The sequence below is a fragment of the Cyprinus carpio genome, unplaced genomic scaffold, assembly GCF_018340385.1.
Source record: "Cyprinus carpio isolate SPL01 unplaced genomic scaffold, ASM1834038v1 S000006610, whole genome shotgun sequence".
NCBI classification, from domain to species: Eukaryota; Metazoa; Chordata; class Actinopteri; order Cypriniformes; family Cyprinidae; genus Cyprinus; species Cyprinus carpio.
This window is the reverse complement of record NW_024879251.1, coordinates 385,539-393,882: the sequence shown is the minus strand read 5'-3', so window position 1 is coordinate 393,882 and position 8,344 is coordinate 385,539.

Sequence of the window (8,344 nt, the reverse complement as noted above, 5' to 3'; positions counted from 1 at the left end):
TTATTATGGATTATAGATGTAAATGTAATATAAACCTGCGATTAGTTGAATAATGACAAATGAACGACTAGTAACTAGAAAAATCTTACGTGGGAGGCAGACCTATTAAATAGCCTCTAGACATCTCTGTTAAAGTTTTTAAAGCATTTTATACGCATTTGCATAAATTCTTCTTTCAGAACGGTCTGTAATGGAGAGATGCCTTAACACTGATTTTTTCCTCTGAAACACAAAAAACAAAAATTCGAAATAAAATAGATTTTTTTTTTGAGAAATGGCCAACCCTCTGCAGATATTGTTGCTTCTGGTTTGTGCATTGTAAATAGGCTACAAAAAAATAATAATATTGAAATACAGCTGCAGAAGGAGCATCAGCTAAGCCTAGAGTGGAGATGGAGGAAGAAAAGCGGCAGAAGCGGAGCGCCGCGGTCGGGACAACAGGTCGGTTCCAGAAGTAGAGAAGTTTGTACATCGAATAGAACTTCAGATGATAATGACCAAAAAGCACGTTTTGATTCAATGCGAACCTGCGCCCGAAAATCGATGTCTTGAACAGAGCGGCAGTATTAACCACCCTGGATTCGAACCCATGACCTTAGAGGTTCTGAAACAGCGGCTCAGCCAAGTGCACCACTCAGTCAATACACATTGAGTGAATTGCAGAGGAGAGGTTAAGGTGTGAGAATGAGGTCAAAAGTCGAAATCAAAGAGAAGTTCAGATGAGAATAAACACAAACACATTTCTGATTCAATATAAACACACGGTGAAAATCCAAAGTCTGGAACAGAAGAAACAACAAGCACCCGGGATTCAAACTCACAACCTCAGAGGTTCAGAACAGAAACAGAAACAGCACTGCTGGCAACTGTAAAGCTCTGAAAAGGGTCTATGCGAACTGCCGGCTACACATTGTTCAGAGGTGAGCTTCACTCCCCTTCAGGACATCACCAGGTGAGGTATATAAGGGAAAGCCAGGAGGATCATCAGTGACTCCAGCCACGCATCCATGGACTGCTCTCTCTGCTGCCCTCAGGAAGGAAGCGTGCTGTCCGCAGCTGATGATCCATGGCGGCTGAGGGATAGCTTTTCCCTCAGGCTATCAGCCCCTATTGAAAGAGATCAAAAACTAAACCACTCCACACACAATATGGTATGCCACACACTGCACTTTAATGTTTACAGCTCAACACTGGACTATACACTACACACTTGCATTTAATACAATAAATATCTGCTTTCACTGGATGCTATCCAGATGCACATCACTTGACATTTCTGCCTCCGGTTCATGTACACTCTGTTGCACCTTTATATTTTTTATGCGTGTGTGTTTTACAGAATACAGAGTGATGTACATTCTGTGTATAGTGTGCATTGTATGGGCCATAAATTAAATTGTACGAGCATTATGAATTAGCCCGCATTCTGTGTAATATAGATGACATCTGTAATGCTAACTGTCTTAACATATTGTTAACAGTATTGTATCAATAACTAAGTTTGTGTAATAGACAAATGCAGTAGTTAGCTTGTGACATATATTGCATGCACGCTCACCTATTGAGATCTGTTTGGGTTTATATATTAGCTTTGTTTCATGCAGATTCCCTGGAGCAAACTCCCAAGAATTTCACTCACCAAAGAACTTTTGGTTGTGGTTGTGTGACAATAAGAAGTGACTTGACTAGGAAGAAAAAAGGCCCAGAAATGGAACCCCTAACAGACTGGTTCAGATGTTGAAAAACAGAAGCTGAACGAACGTGACAACTGGCTAGTTAGCCACTATTAACTGGAATATAGTTAGCATGAAACCCCTTACAACAAATCAAAAGTTTAGGAACTAAAGTGATGCAAGTAAAGGAACTAGAAGTAACTTTACACCTAGGTGAATTCTCCTTTCAAAAAGAAAGTGTGGTACAGGCATTGTTTTGGATCAGATTAAGATCATACAGTGAAAACTTACGCAATGGGCAAGTTGCTGAGGGAAACCTATCCAGTGTGATGTGTCAAAATGAATAGCACTCCTCATAAGATTAAATGTATGAGCCAAAGGTTAAAACCATTTAACGCAGGAACAAATAGTCAAGTTGATTGAAATGAAAGATTCAAGGCATTGCAATTTGAAGTTTTTAAATTTTATCAGCATGTGATAGCGATAGAAACACCACAAGCATGAGACAGGTTGGAGACTACATCATGAAAATGATCATTTAAGGCAATTGAAAGCGATGGATAACTTCTGTAAAACAAACTTTGGTTCTGCAAAAAAAAAAAAAGATTTTTCCATTCCATGAAGACCACTTCCCAGAACCTCCTGTTGGCATTCCAAGATTGACTATGTGGGTAGAGATGTGATTTATGGTGTATTGACTGGTAATTGTATGTGTCCATGTAGAAATATATACATAATATTGATGCATACAAGAACGTAATGCCGTTTGTTGTTAGTGTATGTGTGTGAGCATGTTCTCGTCATTATCGTAGCTGTGTATGTACCAGTGTATGTGGGCATGTTCTGCGATGCGTATATGCGTAGGTGTATATGTATCAGTGTGTAATAATGGCCGCTCACGTGCGATATCGTGTATGTATCAGTGTATGTGGCCATGTTCTCACGATGCATTATCACGTGAAGGCGTGTATGTGGGCATGTTCTACGTCATTAATAAATAATAGTGTATGTGCACATGTTCTTGTATGCATCGTGTAACCAAAAAAAAAAAAAAAAGGATGCATGTTTTTGTTGGATGGGAGATTATTTTTTGTTGGCTGAGGGGGCGGGACTCTGTGGGTTAGAATGGCTGAAGGCGTTTCAGTGGATGTTGTTGTTGGAGTGGTTGAGCTGGTGTGTGGGAAGTCCTCCATCATTAACTGCTCCAAATCTTCTTCAGTTGGAACAGTTTGATGGAGGGACTGTGTGGCAGAGGGATGGTGGGAATAACGGTTATGTGAGGTATGACAGTGTGTGTGGGATGGGAGGTTTTGATTCTGGAGATTTGGGTGATGTTTTTCTGAGTATATTGTGATGTCTACAGGTACTTGGGAGATCAAAGGGAGGAAGTCTATGACCATGTCAGTGGTGGCGTTATTAGTGGGACTTGAATGATGCAGGAGGCTAATGAGGTGGTTTTCAAGGGTGAACAGTCGCGAGTTCAGTTTGTGTTTTAATATGTAAGTGTGCGTAGCTTTGTAGTGGGTTATGCATTGTGACTTGTAAAGGTTTTGCATTTTATTGCGAGAGAACTTTTGATGTAGACAATGGGGTGTCTGGGATGTTGTGTTTTTGTGGGCAAATGTGCAAAAGAAATGTCTATGCTAACTGCGTAACTACATCTGCAGTGATGAGGTTCTGGGAAGTGGTGTGGGCTACTGGACAGATTTCTTCCGTACATTCAATAACAGTTTATTTCAGGAGGTGTGTCTTTTTATTGGTGGAAATAAAAGTGTCACCTTGAAGTGGCCAGACAGAAACATTTGAAAATCGTGCAAATCACCAATAGGCCAATGTTAGAGGTCGTCATTGTGTTGCCACACAGTTAAGTCAATCCCGATGCACTTTGATCTCACAGCGGTGTATGTGGCATTGAGGAGAAAGGAGTTCCATCCTTGTGAGAACAAAGTTGTGCCCTTGGATCTTCTGCAGAATAACCTTTGCCTTGACATTAACCTGCATTTTTTTTTTGGTGGTGGGGGGTTAACAAAGTTAGTGTTCGTGGTTGTGCCCCTTCAGAGAAAGTAGTGATGGCTGTAAATAAACATCATGCAGATGGACTGGACTTTTAAGAAAGAAAAAACAAAGTTTGTAGATGAAAAAGATCAGACACAAAGGGATGGGTATCCATTTGAATAAAGTCTTACCTATCGTTCGTTGACTGCTTCAAGAGCAGAGTACGCAGTTCAGGTTTTTGAGACACAATGAGTTTTGGAACCTTGTGTTTCTGTTGCACTTCAGCTTGAAAGTATGGTCTTTTTGTTCCTTGTTTCATTTTACTAATATTACTTGAATGTAGCCAACACTACTGACTGAGGGGCAGTGTTTTTTGGTCCAGCTTCCATCTAAGATCAAGAGATAAGTTTAGAAAAAACCCAACACACACTCCCCATGAAGGTTGGAGAAATATTAAGCATTTTGGGTATCTACTAAACTAATTGTTTAAACTTATGATCCTTACCTTCAGTAAACCAGAGGAAGTTTAGGATGTCAGGGTCTGCAAGGGACAACTTTGAACAGGATGGAACCTTTCTCCTGGGGTTGCTGTACCTGCACAGCCAAATGGGGTCAAATGTGTCTGGATAAACTGTCTAGAGTATTAAATGTATACAGTGTAAACCTTAATGAATTGAGAGAGAAAACTAAATATAGCACTCTTTGGTTGTTTGTGGATCTTAGTACCTGTTTTCCAGACAGCAAAAAGGACAGCTTCTTCCAGACAACAAAATGTGGCCTGCTTGCCTTGACAGCTAAAGGGGCTGCTTGACATTGTGTGTAGAAGAGAGGAAAAAAATTACTAAAATAAATCTTCCTAAATATAGCACTCTTTGGTTGTTTTGTGGATGTAGTACCTGTTTTTCCAGACAGCAAAAAAAGGATGAAAAGCTTCTTTAAGACAGCAAAAAGGACAGCTTCTTCCAGACAGCAAAAAAAGGACAGCTTCACAGTGTAGAAGGGGGAAAAATAATTACTAAAATAAACCTTGCTAAATATAGCACTCTTTGGTTATTTGTGGATGTAGTACCTGCTTTTCCAGACAGCAAAGTGGCCTGCTTTGCCTTGACAACTAGGGGCTGGTTGACATTGTGTAGAAGAGAGAGGGGAAAAAAAATTACTACAGAAACCTTGCTAAATACTTGAGACTCTTTGTTTATTTAGGGGATATAGTACCTGCTTTTCCGTTAAATGGGGTTGTTTTGGCCTGGATGAACTGTGGTAAAGTTAAGTCAGATAAGGGAAACCTTAAAATACATGCCAATAAATAAAAAAAAGAAACATTGCTCAAACGGTTTGTGGATGTACTACCTGCTTTAAGCCTGGAAAGCCAAACAGAGGTGCTCTGCCCAGGCAGCCAAAGAGAGGCTGGTCTGGCTGGATAAAAGGTTGAAATTAACATTAGAGAATAGAAAATGAAAGTGGCAACCAAAATCAAATCAATTATGGAAAATCAGTATTTTTATACATGACACATGACAATGGCATTGTAGAAAGATACCTTATTTTTTGTCCAACAAGTTGCTTGTCCAAAAGCTATAATAGACATGCGGTTTGTAGAAGCTTACACTTATGAATGCGTTCAAGTCATCTCATTATCGATCGTATTATACTGAGTTGAATGCACATGAGAGCGCCACCACAATATAAATAAATACCAAGTAGGGGAGCTTCGGGATTTTCTTTAGAAAGCCCGATCTATGCGAGTTGAAGGCTGATGTCAGTGATAACATGGCGAAGAATCAGTGGATGCTAGCGATCTGTAGTTGGCCGGTAAATTTTAATTGAATTTCAATGTTTACTAGTCTATAAACTGTCATTTATCATGATCATCATTAATCTTGTTATAAGCAGCAAGTTAATGCAATTACAACTAAAATCCTAACATTTGTGCACCTTTAGGCGAGAAATGGTTTTGATTACAAAACATTGCACTTGGCTTTAACATTTTTTTATCTCTCGGTTAGCATTTTTTCTATAAGCAGAGTTATTAAACCTTGCTGTAATTTCTTGCTATTCATTAAAGAAGGTACAGAAAAGCCATCTTGCTCGGCGTAAACTGAAGAGCTTGAAGCGCACCTCCATTAGTCCAGCCACGACTTCCTCTCCTCCTAAGTAAATCACCGAAATTCCCAGGAGGACTTGAACTGCCACCATTAAAACTTCAATTCATTTGATTCAGCTGATTTTTGTTAGGCCTCATTGGTTTGTGGTAAGAAGAAGGTGGTGGTTTAATGATTCTAATATAATTAGATGGCGAATTACATGTAGAACTTCAAAGCATTTGTTGTTGTTGTTTTGAGGTATATTGGCATTTAGACTTTAAAATTCAAAAAGTGTTCCTGTTGCTTTAATGGCTTTCAAACTTGATTTTCTCTGTTACATTTCATATAAATGCTTTAGACATGACGATTTTCTGGGAGGGAAGGAAATACACATGGTTTGCACTTTAAAACTGGCTACAAGAATGGAGTCACAGCATGGGAAACAGTTAGCTTAATGTGAAGTTAATATACATATTTAGAACTATTTTTTTAAATTAAAGTTTTCATTTAATAGTGTTTGATATTTATGATGATGAGTTTGGAGACACTACATCAGGGGATAGGCAACTTCGATTTTCAGGAGGGGCATCTGTCCTGCAGAGTTTAGCTCCAAACCCTAATTAAAGCACACTGAAACAAGGCGATTAGTGTTTTCGGGTTACTAGATAGATACAGGCAGGTGAGTTTTTGGCAGGGGCTGAAGCTAAACTCTGCAGGATGGTAACCCTCCAAGAACAGAGTTACCTATCCCTGTACCTATCATGTTGAACTGGGGAGCAGTTAAATAATTGTAATGACCAAAAGATTTTTTGAACAAAAAATAATTATAGCGAAGCCTTGAATGGAATATTTTTAATTACAAGAATAAGTGTGTTATATAAAAACACATTTGTCAGCAGCATAAAATCATAAAACGCCATCTTCATAATGTTACTGCTGAAATACATTAAATTTTTATATTAAATTTACAGTTTTGATGTACAAATTGATTTTCTAATTACAATAACTGGTTATTCACAATTTAAACAAAAATTTAGCTGAATAGGCAGGCATCTTAGCTAATATAGGCCGATGTAGTAGTGAGAAGTAAAGTGATTTAAAATTTAAGTTAAAAAAAAAAAAAGAGGGTAAACTGTTAACGTATATTACTGAATAGATTGGTGTTTTAACTTTTCATAATAGTAAAATGTATATACAGTGATGCCGGTTGTGGCTTACACTTAAAGCTTCAATTCATTTGATTCAGCTGATTCTTGTTAGGATCATTGGTTGTGGTAAGAAGAAGGTAATTAGTTTAATGATTCTAATATAATTAGATGGCAGATTACTGTAGAAACTTCAAAAAAAATGCATACTGGTGAAAAAGCATTTGTTGTTTTGAGGTATATTGGCATTTAGACTTTAAAATTCAAAAAGTGTTCATTGCTTTAATGGCTTTCAAACTTGATTTCTCTGTACATTTCATATAAATGCTTAGACAGGGGCGTCACTAGGCCCTTTTTAGGGGGGCTTCAGCCCTAAACTTCTGCCCAGCCCCCCTAAAAAAAATATTTGATTAATACATTTTTGATCACTTCAGTCCCCTTTAAAAAAACTCATTTGAAATGGCGGCAAGCTGCGTCAAGTTTCGGCTCCTCCCCTTATCTGAGTCTGCTTGGATTTAGCGCATTTTTCAATCTGCAGGGGCGCCGAGCAGAGCGAACATCATAGAGCACAAGGTGTGTGTCGTGTGTGCGTGCATTTATTGATAGATTGCTAATGCTATGATATGTGCATCTGCATCGGTGCAGTTCTTTGTCATAAATGCATTACCGGTTTTGTAATGTAATGTTACTGGAGCAGGGAGCTGCGGGGCCGGCTTCGGTTTCTCATCCAATACCAATACGTTTTGCGTTGCGTTCACCTTCAGCCCTTGTGCCGATGAGTTGTTTTTATTCCTACAAAAATGAAGTGGTCGCCTGCCATGAAAACATGCCTAGGTTCAGAAAACGATCATGATTTATTTTGATTTACTTTTTACAATTACAGACATAATATAATGTATTTTGACATTACATTTATGCAGCCATGCACAGAAATGACACACCACATCATTGTCTGAAAGCACTAGATGGCCCAGAGAGAGAATGTGGAGTTATTTTGTTTTGTATTATTAAATATAGTTTTGTCACGGTTCATGAATGCACCGTCTCCTGCTGGTTTGTTGTGACGTCATGTTAATTGTTTCATGTGGGTGTTATCGCTGATCGGCTGATCAGCTGCAGGTGCAGCTCGTTACAACAGCCTATTTAATGCCCAGTCTTTCGTCTCTTGTTTGTCAGATCGTTGTGTGAGGTCCGCGTGGTGTTAATCCATCACCAACTCAGCGTTCCTGCTTCATGCTCTGTTTCCTGTTTGATCGTCTCTGGATTACTGCCATCATTACGGATACCTCGCCTTCACCAACTCCACCAACGCACTCAAGGGGAGTGTTAATTCATCACCATCTCCACCAACGCACTCAAGGGAATTATTAGGTCTCCACCACTTCCATCATCGCACTCAAGGGAATCTACTCACCTGTCTGTGCTGCCACCGAAGTCCCTGCGTCAT